Here is a 17309-nt window from a genome sequence, read left to right on the forward strand (position 1 = left end):
TACCCCCCGTGCAGTTACACACTATGAAGTTTAGCATGAGCTATTGAACCAGGAGAATAAACCACCTGCAGGCAGAATCACGGCTTGTGATTCCATTTTTTGTTGTAATAGAGGAGAGGAAAAGGTCAGTGAAGTGTTCCGGTATTACTAGGCTGTATCTGTAAACACACATGCACACATACACAGACACTTTTGGAAGGTTCCATTGTTAATCTAGGCAAATAGCTTTGCAGTTGCCAATAAGCATTTACTATCCTCTCTGATTGTTTGACTGAATTTAACTTTTATTTACAAGCAACTTATATAAATAGACACAACCTTAAAGCCGACACTTTCTGCGCCATCTTGCATCCTATTTGCCATTTTTTTTTCTTGGCTCCCAAGACTAAGTCATAGATGGAGGAGAAACCAATCTGAGACATCATCAATTTTTCACTTTCAGCAGTTTTTATGATATATGCCAAATGCCACCATCAGATTGATCATGGCCACGTTGCAACCCACACTAATCCCCGAGGCATCCACAGTGAACAGACCCTGACATAAAACACATATAAAAGTAGTTGCAGGTCCGAGATATTTAAAGAACTCATCTATGACCTCTACTGGTCAAGCTAGTAAAACACAACAGCTACCATGATTTCAGAAGTGTTCTTCTATTTTCATTCATTCATTTAACACATACTTTTTAGCACCAACTACGTGCCAGGCACTGTTTAAGGAAGGACAATGACGATAAACAAAACAGACAAAAAAAAAAACCCTTCCCTCCTAACATTCAGCTGGGCAGCATTTAAACTGTATGCATTATAAATAAGTTAACTGTATTTTGGAAGGTAATAACTGCTTTTAAAAAGAAGAAAAAGTAAATCAAAGGAAAGGGAATCAAAAGCACTGAGGAGGTGGAGCTGGAGAAGCAGGCTGCAGAATTAAATTGGATCCTCAAGATAAGTGTCAGTGCAAGGGTAGAATTAAGCAAAGACTCCAAGGAGGCGAGAACCTTAGCAACTTCAGACCTAACACATAACATAGGTTCTTAAATTCGTTAAATTAGACATCACCCTGGGAGCAGGGTTCTTTTTCACCGTTTCCAGAGAGATTTTGGAGTCAGTCAGACTTGTGTGTTCAATCCTGTATGGGTCAGCTTTGCTGCAGCAACAAACAACCCCAAATTCTCATTGGCTTAAAGCAGGGGTCCCCAACCCTTGGGCCACTGACAGGTACTGGTCCGTGGCCTGTTAGGAACCGGGCGCACAGCAGGAGGTGAGCAGTGGGCAAGCGAGCGAAGCTTCATCTGTATTTACAGCCGCTCCCCATCACTCGCATTACCGCCTGAGCTCCACCTCCTGACAGATCAGCGGCATTAGATTCTCATAGGAGCGCGAACCCTACTGTGAACTGCGCATGCGAGGGATCTAGGTTGCGCGCTCCTTATGAGAATCTAATGCCTGATGATCTGAGGTGGCGCTGAGGTGGTGACGCTAGCGCCGGGGAACAGCTGCAAATACAGATTATCATTAGCAGAGAGGTTTGACTGCACAGAGACCATGATAAGTCAATTGCTTGCACACTCACATCAAAACCCTATCAGTGACTGGCAAGTGAAAGGAAGCTCAGGGCTCCCACTAATTCTGCATTATGGTGAGATGTATAATTATTTCATTATATAGTACAATGTAATAATAATAGAAATAAAGTACACAATAAATGTAATGGGCTTGAATCATCCTGAAACCAACCCCTGCTCCGGGTCTGTGAAAAAATTGTCTGCCACGAAACTGCTCCCTGGTGCCAAGAAAGTTGGGGAACGCTGGCTTAAAGGACAACTATTTATTTTTTGCTCGTGTTTCACAAGGGCTGCAGGCTAACTGTGGGTCAGTTGTGACTGACAGGCTTGGCCCTGCTCCACATGTGTCCTATGCCAGGGGCAGGGCTGGAGGGACGGCTACCCTCTCAGTTATGTTGTCCCCACAGAGGAGGTCAGGGCTGAAGTGCACCTAATCGCACCACGGAACTTAAAACTTCTGCTCTCATGGGGTACCGATCAATTTCATTCACGTTCCATTGACCAAAGAAAGTCGAAGTGGCCAAGCCCAAAGTCAGTGAGGGCAGGGGAGTGAGTGTATATGTGGCCCAGACACAGAAGTATGGCAAGGGCAAGGAGGGAGTGAGTAATTGTGAACAAATAATACAACGTAACTTTAATGAGTCACTCAATCTCTCTGAACCTTACCTTGTCCGTCGGTGAAACAGGAATAAGAACAGGCTACCTGTGAAGAATAAATGAGATATTATAAATGTACTCAGTACAGTAACTGACTTATAATAAGGGATCAATAAAAGTTAATATCCTTTTGTTATATTCTTCCAAAGGTGGCATCATCACTCTGGCCCAACTCCTTTCGAGGCTTAAGAAGGTATGGGGCTGAGGTAGGAGTGTGTCGGGGGGAGGTACTGGAAAACTGAGGAGCCTGGGACTGAAATGTGGATTCAGTTCTTGCTCTAAATCCTGGATGAATTACTGATCTATAAAACAAGGCATCTGTCTAAATGATCTCTAAGGTTCCTTTCTGGTGCTAAAGATCCTCAGTTTGGGATAAAACACAGTGGGTTCTTCCTTTTTCTCTAGAGCCACTGCTGCTTAGTTCTAACACCAGGTGGCGCTAGAAAACAACTTAATGGAAAAGGACAGAGGCTTTTCTGGGGTGAAGGTTGGAGAGTCTAGAAAGTTACTATTTTCTTCTTATAGATTGTTATAAAGCAGAACTCCTGCAGCTGGTAGTTGCTCAGAAAGCACCACTTTGAGGAAACAACACCCAGAAACAAAATGCTCACTCTAGTCCTAGGACCTCAGGCTTTGGGAAAGGACCCCAGGAAATTGGGGACTGCCCCAGACAGTTTCTAGGCTTTGATTTTGGAATAGGGGAGCTTCTCTATTTTTGAGCAGAAGCATGAGGTAATTGGAGCTGTGCTCTAGGATGATACATCTAGTTGCCATGTGATGGGAACAAGGAGTGTCTGGCACAGGGGAGGATTGTTTACGAGACTCTTATGACAGAAAAGAATCCATGTACACGGGTCTGAAATAGAAGAGTGGGGACTTCCCTGGTGGTCCAGTGGTTAGGACTTCGCGCTCCCAATGCAGGGGGCACGGGTTCAATCCCTGGTCAGGGAAATAAGATCCCACATGCCACGTGGCGTGGCCAAAGGAAAGAAGAAGAAACAGAAGAGTGGGAGTGAGCATAGCAATGGGTGAGATGTTACAGCAACAGAATCTCTAGAACTTGGCAACTATTTAAATAAAGAGGCTTCAAGTAGGATAAGTCATTATGAAAGACGACTCCTGGATAAGTAGGAAAATGTTGGGGCCACTGACAGAAAACACATGACTTTGGGTGGCAGTATTACTGTTACTCCTGTACTTCACATGTACACCCAGAAAAAGGAACCATGAGGGCTTCTCCCTCATAGGTACTGAGGAATCCCCGGTGCACGAGCTTTGGTCCTAAAAGGGCCAGACTTGGTCTTTTCTCAAGAAATGTTTTCTTACACATGATTTTATTTTACTTACAAAATCCAGAGGCATTTCTCTGTTGATAATGGGGACAGGGGATATATGGGAAATCTCTGTACCTTTCACTCAGTTTTGCTGTGAGCCTAAAACTGCTCTTAAAAAAAAAAAAAAAAGAAGAAATCTGTTTTTTAAACTCTTGGCAGATTCTGGGAAGATGGTGCAGTAGGAAGCACTAAGAATCTGTCTCCCCCCGCAACCCAGACAAAAATCGCGCTGGCAGAAATCTGTCTGATGTAACTATTGTGGAACTCTGGACAGCTTACTGAAGGCTTGCAATGTCCATGGGAAGACTTGGACTGTTCATTTTGGCCAGTTTCAGCTCTCAGCACAGCAGCAGCTACCCATCCCCAACCCCATGGCAGGCAGCTGTGCATGGTTCCCAGAGCAGCTTTGCACAGCTTGCAGGAGCCTGGGTGGGCAAAAAGGACATCAGTGATCTGTGCTCTGGTCACTGGTCACTGCTTCTGATCACAGAGGGGCAGACAAAGAGGCACTGCCCATTGTTGTAGCCCCTCCCCCACTAATGCAAGTCCCTCCTCATCTGGCTGAAGTGACAGCCAGGAGATTTAAAGGGACAGTGCCCTTTTTTTAACCCCCTTTATTTTTCTTTTTCCCCTTTTGGTAGTCAGATATTAAAGACTAGACTATTAAAAAATGACTGCATATACGGGGAAAATTAGAAAGTGACTGGGCATGCCCAGGGAAAGTCTCAGAAAAGACCTAAGAATACCTTAAGTTTACACCTGAGACACCCTCAGCTAAGAGACAGTCTATGGAATCAAAAAACAAAAACAATAAACAAACACAGTAACAAAAAACAGCAAACCCTGGGAGAAGGCAGAGAATATAATTTCCAGAGTTACCACGTTACTAGATTCAAATGTCCAGTTTTCAACCCCAAAAATCACAAGGCATACAAAGAAACAGGGAAGTATGGCCCATTCAAAGAAATAAAATAGATAGATAGAAACTGCCCCTGAAAAAGATCCAATAGAAGAAATATTAGACAAAGACTTTAAAACAGCTGCATAAAAATGTTCAAAGAACTAAAGGAACATGTGGAAAAAGTCAAGAAAACAATGTATGATCAAAATGAAAATATCAGTAAAGAGATAGAAAATCTTAAAAGAGGTCAAAAGGAAATTCTGGAGCTGAAAAGTAAAATAACTGAAATTAAAAATTCACTAGAGGAATTCAAATGCAGATTTGAGCAGGCAGAAGAAAGAATCAGCAAACTTAAAGAAAGGACAAAGGGAATGATCAAGTATGAGGAACAGAAAGTAAAGAGACTGAAGAAAAGTGAACAGAACCTAAGGGACCTGAGGTACCAACAAGCAGACCAACACCGCACAGTGGGAGTCCCAGAAAGAGAAGAGAGAGAGAAAACGGTAGAGATGATATCTGAAGAAATAATGGCTGAAAACTTCCCAAACTCGGTGAAAAACATGAATATAAATATCCAACAGGGGACTTCCCTGGCGGTCCAGTGGTTAAGACTCCACGCTTCCACTGCAGGGGGCATGGGTTCAATCCCTGGTCAGGGAACTAAGATCCCACATGATGTGTGGTGTGGCCAAAATAAAAAATTAAGAAAAAAATATCCAACAGGCTCAATAAGCTCCAAGTAAGATGAACTGAAAGCCAAAGAAAAAGACAAAATCTAGAAAGCAGCAAGAGAGAAGCAAATAATCACATACAAGGAATCCTCAACAGGATTATCAGCAGATTTCTCATCAGAATCGTTGGAGACCATAAGGCAGTGGGCTGATATAGTCAAAATGCTAAAAGAAAAGAAACCGTCAACCACGAATTCTATGTCTAGCAAAACTGCCCTTCGAAAGTAAGGGAGAAATTAAGACATCAAGATAAAAGCGAGAGAGTTTGTTACCAGTGGACCTGTCCTGCAAGAAATGCTCAAGAGTTCTGCAAGAAATAAAAAGACACTAGAAGCCATAACAGTAACTCAAATCTATATGGAGAAATCAAGATCTCAATAAAGGTAAATACATGGATAATTATCAAAGCTAGTATTATTGTAACAATGGTTTGTAACTCCACTTTTTGTCTTCTACATGATTTAGGAGACAACTGAATTTCAAAAATATATTAGTTTATGTTTTGGGGCACACAATGTAGAAAGATGTAATTTTATGACATCAACAGCTGAAAGGGATGGGGATGGAGCTGTAAAGGAGCAGAGTTTGGGTACGTTATTGAAGTTAGGCTGGTATAAATTCAAACTATACTGTTATAACTTTAGGATGTTAAACATAATCCTTGTGGTAACCACAAAGAAAACAGCTACAGAATATACACAAAAGGAAATGAGAAAGGAATTTAAACAACTCACTATAAAAAAATCAACTGAACACAAAAGAAGACAGTAACACAGGAAATGAGCAATAAAAAAGCTACAAGGCATTTAGGAAACAAATAGCAAAATCACAGAAGTAAATCTGTCCTTATCAGTAATTACTTTAAGTGTAAATAGTTTAAACTCTTCAATCAAAAGACAGAGATTAGCAGAATTGATAAAAACACATGATACAACTATATCTACTAGACCCACTTTAGATCCAAAGACACAAATAGAGTGAAAACAAAGGATGGAAAAAGTTACTCCATGCAAATAGCAACCAAAAGAGAGCATGGGTGGATATAAAAACATCAGACAAAATACTTAAAATTGAAAAAGTTTACAACAAAGAAAGACACTGTATATTAATAAAAGTTTCAATAAAGCAAGAAGATAAAACAATTATAAACATTTGTGTATCAAAATATGTGAAATTAAAACTGACAGAATTGAAGGGAGAAATAAAACAATTTTACAATAATAGTTGGATGCTTCGAGATCCATTATCACAATAATGGATAAAACAACCAGACAGCACCTTACTGTACAGCAGAAACTAACACAACATTTTAAGTCAACTATACTCCAATAAAAATTTTATAAAAAACCAAAAAACCAGACAGAAGATAAGAAAGGAAATAGACACTTAACAATACAAAAGATCAACTAGATCTAACAAACACAACAATAGCATGCATATTCTTCTCAGGTGTGCATGGGCTATCCCCCAGGATAGAATACACGTTAGGCCACAAATGAAGTCTCAAATTTTGAAAGATGGATATCATACAAAATATCTTCTCCAACCACAATGCATAGAAGTTAGAAATCAACAACAGAAGGAAAACTAAAAAATGCACAAAATTGTGGAAATTAAACAATACACTTCAACAACCAATGGATCAAAGAAGAAAATACAAAAGATATTAGAAAATACTTACAGACTAATGAAAACAAAAACACAACATGCCAAAACTTAGGGGATGAAGTGTAAGTGTTGCTAATTGGGAAACTTATAGCCATAAACACTTACTTTAAAAATATGAAAGAACAACTCAACAAAAAAAAAAACCAACAAAAACAACAAAAAAACCCCCAAAAAAAACCCAACCCAGTAGAAAAATGGGCAGGAGGCTTAAATAGACATTTCTCCAAAGAAGCTCAACATCACTAATTATTAGAGAAATACAAATCAAAACTACAATGAGCTACCACCTCACACCAGTCAGAATGGTCATCATTAAAAGTCTACAAATAACAAATGCTGGAGAGGGTATGGAGAAAAGGGAACCCCCCTACACTGTCAGTGGGAATGTAAATTGGTGCAGCCACTATGGAGAACAGTATGCAGGTTCCTTAAAAAACTAGAAGTAGAGCTACCATATGATCCAGCAATCCCACTCCTGGGCATATATCCAGACAAAACTCTAATTTGAAAAGATACATGCACCCCTATGTTCACAGCAGCACTATTTATGATAGCCAAGACATGGAAACAACCTAAATGTCCACTGACAGCTGAATGGATAAAGAAGATGTGGTATATATATACAATGGAATACTACTCAGCCTTAAAAAAGAAAGAAATAATGCCATTTTCAGCAACATGGATGAACCTAGAGATGATCATACTAAGTGAAGTAACTCAGAAAGAGAAAGACAAACATCATATGATATCACTTATATGTGGAATCTAAAATATGACACAAATGAACTTATCTACAAAACAGAAACAGACTCACAGACATAGAGAACAGACTTGTAGCTGCCAAGGGGGAGGGGGTGGGGGAGGGATGGACTGGGAGTTTGGGGTTAGCAGATGCAAACTATTACATATAGAATGGATAAATGACAAGGTCCTACTGTATAGCACAGGGAACCATATTCAATATCCTGAGACAAACCATAGTGGAAAAGAATAGAAAAAAGAATGTATATATATATATATATATATATATATATATATATATATATATATATATATATATGTATAACTGAATCACTTTGCTGTACAGCAGAAATTAACACAACATTGTAAATCAACTATATTCAATTAAAAAAACAAGAAAGATGGGACTTCCCTGGCAGTCCATTGGTTGAGACTCCGTGCTTGCAATGCAGGGGGCATGGGTTCAATCTGTGGTCAGGGGAAATAAGACCCCACATGCCACACAGTACAGCAAAAAAAAAAAAAAAAAAGATATCAAATCAACAACCTAACTTTATAACTTAAGGAACTAGAAAAAGAAGAACGAACTAAACCCAAAGCTAGCAGCAGGAAGGAAATAATAAAGATTAGAATAGAGATAAACAAAACAGAGAAGAGAAAAACAATAAAGAAAATCAATGAAACCAAAAGTTGGCTCTTCAAAAATATCAACAAAATTGACAAACCTTTAGCTACTGGACTAAGAATAAAGGACAAAAGAATCAAATTACAAAAATCAGAAATAAAAGGGGGGGACATTACTATTGATTCTAAAGAAAGGAAAAGGATGTAAGAGAGTACTATGAACAATTATATACCAACATGTTGCACAACATAGATAAAATGGACAAATTCCTAGAAACACAAAACCAACCAAGACTAAATCATGAAGAAATAGAAAATGTGTATAGACCTACAATTAGTATAAGGAGATTGAATTTTAAAAATCTCCAGACAGAGAAAAGCCCTGGACCCAGCTGCTTCACTGGCAAATACTACCAAACATTTGAAGAACTAATATCAATCCTTCTTTTAAACTTTTCCAAAAAATCAAAGAGGATGGAACACCTCTTAATTCATTCAATGAGGCCAGAATTACCCTTACACCAAAGGCCAGATAAAGACACAACAATAAAACTACAAACAAATATCCCTCATGAACACTGATGCAAAAATCCTCAACAAAATGCTAGCAAATCAAATTCAACAACATATTAAAAGGATCATGCCCCATGACCAAGTGGGATTAATTCCCAGAATGCAAGGATGGTTCAACATACAAAAATCAATGTAATACACTACATTAACAGAAAGAAAGAAAAAACATCACACATGATCATCTCAATTGATGGAGAAAATGCTTCTGACAAAATTCAACGCCCTTTCATGGTAAAAAACATTGAAAAAACTAGGAATAGAAGAAGAAAACTACCTCAACACAGTAAAAGCCATATACAAAAAACCCAGAGCAAATATCATACTCAATAGTGACAGACTGAAAACTTTTCCTCTAATATCAGGAACAAGACAAGGATGCCTGCTTTCACCACTTCCACTGTACATAATAGTACTGGAGTGCTACCCAGAGCAATTAGGTAAGAAAAAGAAATAAGAGGCATCCAAACTGAAAAAGAAGAAGTAAAATTATCTCTGTAGATGACATTATCTCACATATAGAAAACCCTAAGAGATTCCACACAAAGAAAACTATTAGAACTAATAAATGAATTCAGCAAAGTAGCAGGATACAAAGTCAATACGTAAAAATTAGTTGCATTTGGATATACTAAAAATGAGCAATCTAAAAAGGAAATTACAAAAACAATTCCATTTATAATATGGAAAAGAATAAAATACTTAGGAATTAACTTTACCAAGGAAGTGAAACACTTGTTCAATGAAAACTATAAAACATTGCTGAAAGAAATTAAAGAGATAAATAAATGAAAATAGATCCTACATTCACTGATTGCGAGACCTGATATTGTTAAAATATCAATATTACCCAAAACAATCTACAAATTAAATGGAATCCCTATCAAAATCCTAATGACATTTTTTTTTGCAGAAATAGAAAAATCCCATCCTAAAATTCATAGAGAATCTCATGGGACCTTGAATAATTAAAATAATCTTGAAAAAGAAGAGCAAAACTGGAGTACTCACACTTCCTGATTTCAAAACTTACCACAAAGCTATAGAAATCAAAACAGTGTTGTACTGGCATAAGGACAGACATAACAATAATGGAACAGAAAACCCAGAAATAGACCATTGCATATACAGTCAGCTGATTTTTGACAAGGATGCCAAGACGATTCAATGGGGAAAGAAGTCTTTTCAACAAATGGTGCTGGGAAAACTGGATATCCACATGCAAAAGAATGAAGTTGGGTCCTTAACTAACACCATATATAAAAATTAACTCTACATGGATAAAAGACCTAAATGTAAGGCCTAAGGGAGAAAAAAAAAAACTCTTTCAAGAAAACTTAAGTCAAAGCTTCACAACATTGGATCTGGTAATGATTTCTTGGATGTGACACCATATGGGACTTCATGAAAATTTTATAATTCTGTGCATCAAAGACTATCAACAGAGTAAAAAGGCAACCCACAGAATGGGAGAAAATATTTGTAAATCATATATCTGATTAATATCAGAATTAATATCCAGAACATATAGGGAACTCTTAAAACTCAACAACACAAAAAACAAACAACCCAATCAAAAATGGGCAAAGGACTTGATATACAAATTTCAAAGATATCCAAATAGCCAATAAGCACATGAAAAGATGCTCAACATCACTAATTATTAGAGAAATTCAAATCAAAACTACAGTGAGATACCACCTCACACCCATTAAGATGGCTACTATCAAAAAAACAAAACAGTAAGTGTTGGCGAGGATGCAGAGAAATTGGAACCCTTGTGCACTGTTAGTGGGAATACGAAATGGTACAGCTGCTGTGGAAAATAGTATGGAGACACCTCAAAAAATTAAGAATAGAATTACCATATGATCCAGCGATTCTACTTCTGGGGTATATATCTCAAAGGAAGCAGGGTCTCAGAGAGATATTTGTACACCTATGTGCACAGCAGCATTACTGACAATAAATAAAATGTGGAAACAAGACAAGGGTCCATTGACAGATGAATGGAGAAGCAAAATGTGATACATACATACATGAAATATTACTCAGCCTTAAAAGTGAAGGAAATTCTACAATATACTACAATGTGCATGAAACTTGAGGACAATATGCTAAAATAAGGCAATCACAAAAAGACAAATACTGTGATTCCACTTATATGAGGTACTAAAAATAGTCAAATTCGTAGAGACAGAAAGTACAATGGTGGTTCCCAGCGGCTAGGGGAAGAGGGATGAGGGAGTTATTGTTCAGTAGGAATAGAGTTCAGTTTTTTTTTTAAAGATTCTTTTTTTTTTTTTAATTTTATTTATTTTTGGCTGCATTTTGGGTCTTTGTTGCTGCACGTGGGCTTTCTCTAGTTGTGGGGAGCGGGGGCTACTCTTCCTTTTGGTGCGCAGGCTTCTCATTGGGGTGGCTTCTCTTGGTGCAGGGTAGGGCTCTAGGCGTGCATGCTTCAGTAGCTGTGGCTCATGGGCTCTAGAGTGCAGGCTCAATAGTTGTGGCGCACAGGCTTACTTGCTCCATGGCATGTGGGATCTTCCCGAACCAGGGATCAAACCCATGCCCCCTGCATTGGCAGGTGGATTCTTAACCACTGCACCACAAGGAAAGTCCCAGAGCTTCAGTTTTATGAAAAAAGTTACAGAGATGTGATGGTTATACAATGTTATGAAAGTATTTATACCATTGAACTGTGTTCTTAAAAATGGGTAAGTGGTAAATTATATATTATGTGCATTTTGCCAGATACACACACAATTGAAAAAAACAATTCAGAGTAGCAGAACAAAAAAAAAAGAAAAAACCCTTAGGCATTTATCGAGCCTCTTGTATGTCAATATGGCAACACAGCACAGCAGAAGGAGCAGTGGCTTTGGGGTCAGACAGGCCTGGTTTTAAATCCAGAAATCCAGCTCTACTGTATTATCACCTCACTTCTCCTGTATAAAACTGAGCAGAAGAGAGCATGTTTGTCTTCAGCTTCGAAGGTTTTCTATTACCTGGAGCAAGTTACTTAATCTCTCTGGTCTCAATCTCACCTATAACATAGGGAAAATAATACCAATCTCACAGATTAGCCATGAGAAATAAAGACAGTATGCCTACAGAGTAACTAATCAGTAAATGTCAGTTCTCTTTCCCTTTAAAGAAAAGGCTATTGGGATGCCCTCAGGTGAATCTGTCAGACAAGTTCAACATCAGCACAGAGACAGATACAAGGCCTTGGTTATCTGTGGGCACTTCTTGCAAGAACTGCTGAGCTCTCATGATGCGAGACACTCAAAAATCAAATCTATTAAGCTGGCCTGCAGCTTGAGACTGAGGGTATTCACTGGTTCACAATAAATAAAGAGGAAGAAGGAGTTACACAATGCATCTCTGTTCTAATTACTCAATCTCTACCCAACTGAAAACTTGCTTCATGAGAGATTAGCCACAGCCCCTGGAAGCAATAAACATCCTGCGTTGCAAACCCCATTTTGCCATCTCACAGAACCTTCATAAATCTCGGTTGCAGTAAATGCATCTCTTATCTATGAAGCAACTATTTTAAGAACATTTTTACAACAGTCATCATTATTAGTCCTTCGGCCAACTCTCCCAATTAGGGGAAGAAGAAATTAATATGCAATACTGATATTTCTATTTTGCATTTAAAGGGAAGATAGCTTGCTGTTTTCAAGGGATACAGGGCAATTTCTGGGATGTAAGGCTAATAGGTAATTTCCAGAGTTGGGTCATTCCTGCTTCCATCTCATTCTGGAAATGAGCAAAAACTACTGGTCACCAAAGTGGACAAATGCCCTCCAGCAAACAACCAGTGTGGAGTGTCCACCAAGGGGTGCACAGTGCCACCAACTTACTCCGTAGGAAGGTGAAGACTAAGCAAAAGTCCTTGAAGCGATGGTGCCTTTGTGAGAGTCGGGATGAGGATGCCAGGGCAGGTCACAGAAGGACAGTCTCTCTGATGGGGGAAGGGCCAAGCTCACAGCTATTGAGGGCACAGCTGACAGACAGAAGTGCCATTCTAGTTCTGCTCCTGTGGATGAGAACATGCACTCCTTTCAAGTTACTTGATCAAGGGGTACAGGGGGACCCTCAGTACATCCTCATGTGGCCTCACCATGGCCCAGCTCTCCAAGTGAAGAGGGCAGAAGGACCACAGGAAGCTGAAAGTTTGCAACTGGGTAAAACTACATGGTCACAGTGTGATCACAGGTAATGCAACTTGTTTCCTAAGGTTCAAGGCTACAAGACACGAGAAGTCACTGCAGAGAAGATAATTTAGAATTACCCTCTGCTAATTTTAAAGAAGCAGGTAGGGAGGTGACTATGGGGGTTGGTTTATGCTGAATTTAAAGAGAGGCAGAGACCCTGGGCTGTGTGGGTGGAGCCTCACAAGACTGCATATGGAGCAATGGCCAGAGATTCCAGGTTCTGGCACTCAGCTGTGCAGGTCCAAAGAGCGGATTTTGTCTGTACTGGCGGGCATGTAGGTTGCAGGACTAACCTGTGCTAACCACACTTTCAAAAGATTGACATAGCAAACAAAACACAAATTCACTTATTTGTAACAAGTATATAATAAGCCTTTCCAGTGACCTCCAAAGTTGTTTCCTCAACCCCGCCTGTTATCAAGGTAACTGGGAGACCAAATTCATAATCAGAATGTTACTTGTTGAATGCAGACTCAGAACAAAAGAGCAGAAACACTTAAGGGGTGTTTCATCAGGTATTGGAAAAGCCTTCTGAGTGGGATGTGCTTTCCAGGTGATCTGAACACGAGTAACCACCAGGAAAAGTATTAGATAATCAACAACAAATTCTGAGGCCATATCGCCCCTTTTCTAAACAAATGCGGATTACCTGTCTACCTCATTAACCCCAGAGAGGCTTTCTTCAGATGGAGCACAATACAATTCTCACTGCTTTGTGTATGGCCAGTCATTTTTCTGAGCCTATACCTGTCCCTGATCTTCTCAGCGTGTCATTACGGGCTCTCAGAGAGGGTTACGATGGGTCTCTTCACTTATGTCCTGGTTCTTATTACCTCCCCGATGGAGTGATTTTCCAGTTCTGGGGGCACATTCATGCGTGTGTGACAAGTTCCCTCAGCCTGCCTGGACGCAGGAGGATACCTCCCACTGCCTGTTCAGCACCAATGATTCTGTTCATCTGTGGAATGTGCTTGTAACATGTTGTATTTATATTGCCTGCACACATTCCTGCCTTCCTAGAGGAAGAGGTGAATAAATCACCCTGGCTTGCCCGCCAAGAAAGTAATTTTTTTCACCTTAGGTGGGCCGTCTGTTTCTCCGGACATAGCTCTGCTTTAACTTGAATTGAATACATCTTGTCCCAGGCGTTTTGCCAGCTGTACCAAAAAAAAAAAAAAAAAAAAAAGCTGTAGGCTCCAGGAAATGAAGCAACTAAAAGTGGTTTCCTTGTGAGGTCAAGTCTTTTTTTCTCTTTGAAATGCAACTCATGGAATTAACCTAAAGGAAACTGTGCACCACCGTCCATAGGGGCGGTTTGCAGAGCGGCAGGAGGCCCAGATAACAACCAACCACGAGCTTCCCAAGAATCAGTCCGACTGAGGCACGTCGGTACATCCAGCGCTGGGCCTGCAAATGGAGGGGAAAACTGAGAACGTGCTTTGGACCCAAACAGAGGGCCCCCAAGCTAAGGGTTCTTCTCCACCCTGGATGGACATCCAGGTCACCTGCGGAGTTTTCAGTATTCATGCCTTGGTCCCACTCAAACGGCTGCTTCTGATGCCCACGTGTGTTGAGCAAAATGTCCGTAACCCATTGGGGATTAAAGACCTCTCCTTAAGCTACCAAGCTATTGGGGGAAGAAATAACCCAGAGCAGAAAGAGTGTCAAAATATTTAGGCTGCACAGCAAAATTAATAATCAAGAAAATGAAATGACAACCCACAGAATGGGAAAAAACATTTGCAAATCATATATCTGATAGGGGGTTAATATGTAAAATATATAAAGAACTCATACAACTCAATAGCAAAAAACCCCCAAATAATCCAATTTAAAAATGGGCAAATTCTACTCATAGTTCCTTACAAATGGAACTGCCATACGATCCAGCGATTCCACTTCTGGGCATATATCCGAAGGGAACGAAAACACTATGCTGAAGAAATAGCTGTACCCCTATGTTCATGGCATCATTATTTACAACAGCCAAAACGTGGAGACAACTGAGGTGACCATCGAAAGATGAAGGAACAAAGAAGTTTTGGTATATACGTACAATGGAATAATCAGCCATAAGAAAGAAGAAAATCCTGCCATTTGCAAGATGTGGATAGAACCTGAAGGCACTGTGCTAAGTGAAACAAGTCAGACAGGGAAGGACAAGTACTGTATGATCTCACTTACGTGTGGAATCTTGAAAAGAAAAATGGCACAGAAAAAGAGATCAGATTTGTGGTTACTAAAGTACCAAAGGCAGCGGGAGTCGGGGGTGGAATAAGATTGGTCAAAGGTGCAAACTTCCAGTAATAAGATAAATAAGCCCTGGGGATGTGACGTACGTCAGGGTGACGACAGTTAACACTGCCGTGTGGTATATCTGAAAGTTAAGAGCGTAGATCCTAACAGTGCTCATCCCGAGAAGAAAAACTTCTTTACCTATATGAGATGTAATGTTTACTAAACTTACTGTGGTAAGCTTTTCACAATATATGTATGTCAAACCATTACGCTGAACACCTTAACTTTATACAGTGCTGTACGTCAATTATTTCTCATTAAAACTGGGGGAAAATGTACAGGCTTAACCCAGAAGATGGTGAGCTGTGTGGGCAACAGTCAGCGGCCGGGGGTAGATGCTGGGGTCACTGTCTGGTGTGGTTACAGACACTCAGGGTGTAGCGAGGAGCAAGTCACGAAGAGAAGAAGGCAGCTTAGCCTGGCAAGTGTGGGCCCGTCAGGCCAGTGCAGGGGACCTTCTCCTGCTTCAGCTCAGAGACAGAGCATCCGAAGGGCAACAGGAATCAACACATCAACATGGGAGCCACTGTCCGGAGGCGAGAGACAGAGGAGGAAATGGTAGGTACCGTGAGATAGAAGGGGAGGGTTCGCGGCCTAGCCCTAACACATGCATAAGACTTCGGGACTCTCTGAACCACTCAGAAGGGACGGGGCCAGGGTTGATATTCAGCCTGCATGCACTGGCATGGTGTTCCTGCAGGTTATCACACAGAACTACAGTCCCGAAGGCTGGTAAACAGCTGAGGTTAGATCACACATCACCGAATGACATCATCCAGTGGCCACCGAGGAGGTGGCAATGGGACTTGGGACGGGTGCACCTGGACGCTGGTGCATGAGCCGAGCAGGCCAAGGCGGTAGCCGAGCGGACGCAGTCCCTGCCTGCCCTCAGGAGGGGCCCAGGTGGGCAGAGGTGGAGGGACAGGCTGGCTGGGGCAGTGCCGTAGGTGAGGGTGGAAGCAAAGGCCCTCCAGGTACGGGCTCCGTGAGATGCGTCAGCACCCAGAAAACGAGGGACAGCCCGCCTGGTCACCCTCCCACTGCAGCCAGTGCCTAGCCCCAGGTCTAATGACCATCAAGTTCACGGGGAAGGCATCGGAAGAGCTCGTTTCCTCTGCAGAGTCACAGCTTAGAGACGGGCAGCGTCCAGCTTCATGAGAGCTTAGCAAACATAAGACCACCAAGTAATTTCTGAACATCAATAATGACTGAGAAATAGTTACAATGATTGGATGACCATTCTAATCTATACCACAGAGTTAGCAGCTTCAGGATGAGTTTAGTTTAGTTGAGAGAATAAAAAGGGAATTTTTTTTTTTTAAGATTTTTTTGATGTGGACCATTTTTAAAGTCTTTATTGAACTTGTAACAATATTGCTTCTGTTTTATGTTTTGGTTTTGGGCCCCGAGGCATGTGGGATCTTAGCTCCCCAACCAAGGATCGAACCCACACCCCCCTGCATTGAAAGGTGAAGTCTTAACCACTGGACTGCCAGGGAAGTCCCAAAAAGGGAATATTTTAGGTTTTTACTTATATAATGATTGATTTATATACATTTGTTTATAAAACTTCCGTTGCCATACAGCTTGTTAAACACACTGCCCGTCATCCTTAGACTGGGCAACGCAGGGTTGGGGGGACAGTGATTCAGCTGGTGGAGCTTGAAATGGCTTCACTGCACCCCTGCCCCGCCATGCCAGGTTGGTCTTACTTGGGCAGATACGGGTTTTATCTGACTGACAAATCAAGTGTTATTTTCCATGTGTTGCCGAGGACTGGGCCCAACACACCCAGTCAGGATTTCCCAGTCACTGCTGCTCTCACACTTCCTGCACCTTCACAAGGACCTGACCTGCAGTGCAAGGCATGAACTATGCAAAGGAAACACCGTGTTAGGCTTCTAGTAACTTTGCCAGGACAGAGGAGGCCAGAAGTTCAATGTTTAACACACAGTTATTGAACATTTAAACTGGGCCAGGCAGAGTCTAGGC

At 40.8% G+C, this 17309-nt stretch overlaps 1 long non-coding RNA gene across 1 annotated transcript in view; it reads right to left on the bottom strand.

Moving 5' to 3' along the window:
- Window positions 1–17309, bottom strand: part of LOC309664086 — an 85607-nt gene that overhangs the window by 34296 nt on the left and 34002 nt on the right. Inside the window, exon 7 of the long non-coding RNA XR_014265580.1 lies at window positions 2234–2270. This is a non-coding gene — a long non-coding RNA (uncharacterized lncRNA). The remainder of the gene's footprint in view (window positions 1–2233; window positions 2271–17309) is intronic.

Source organism: Balaenoptera physalus (genome assembly GCF_965194825.1).
Source record: "Balaenoptera physalus genome assembly, chromosome: 7".
Taxonomy (NCBI): Eukaryota; Metazoa; Chordata; class Mammalia; order Artiodactyla; family Balaenopteridae; genus Balaenoptera; species Balaenoptera physalus.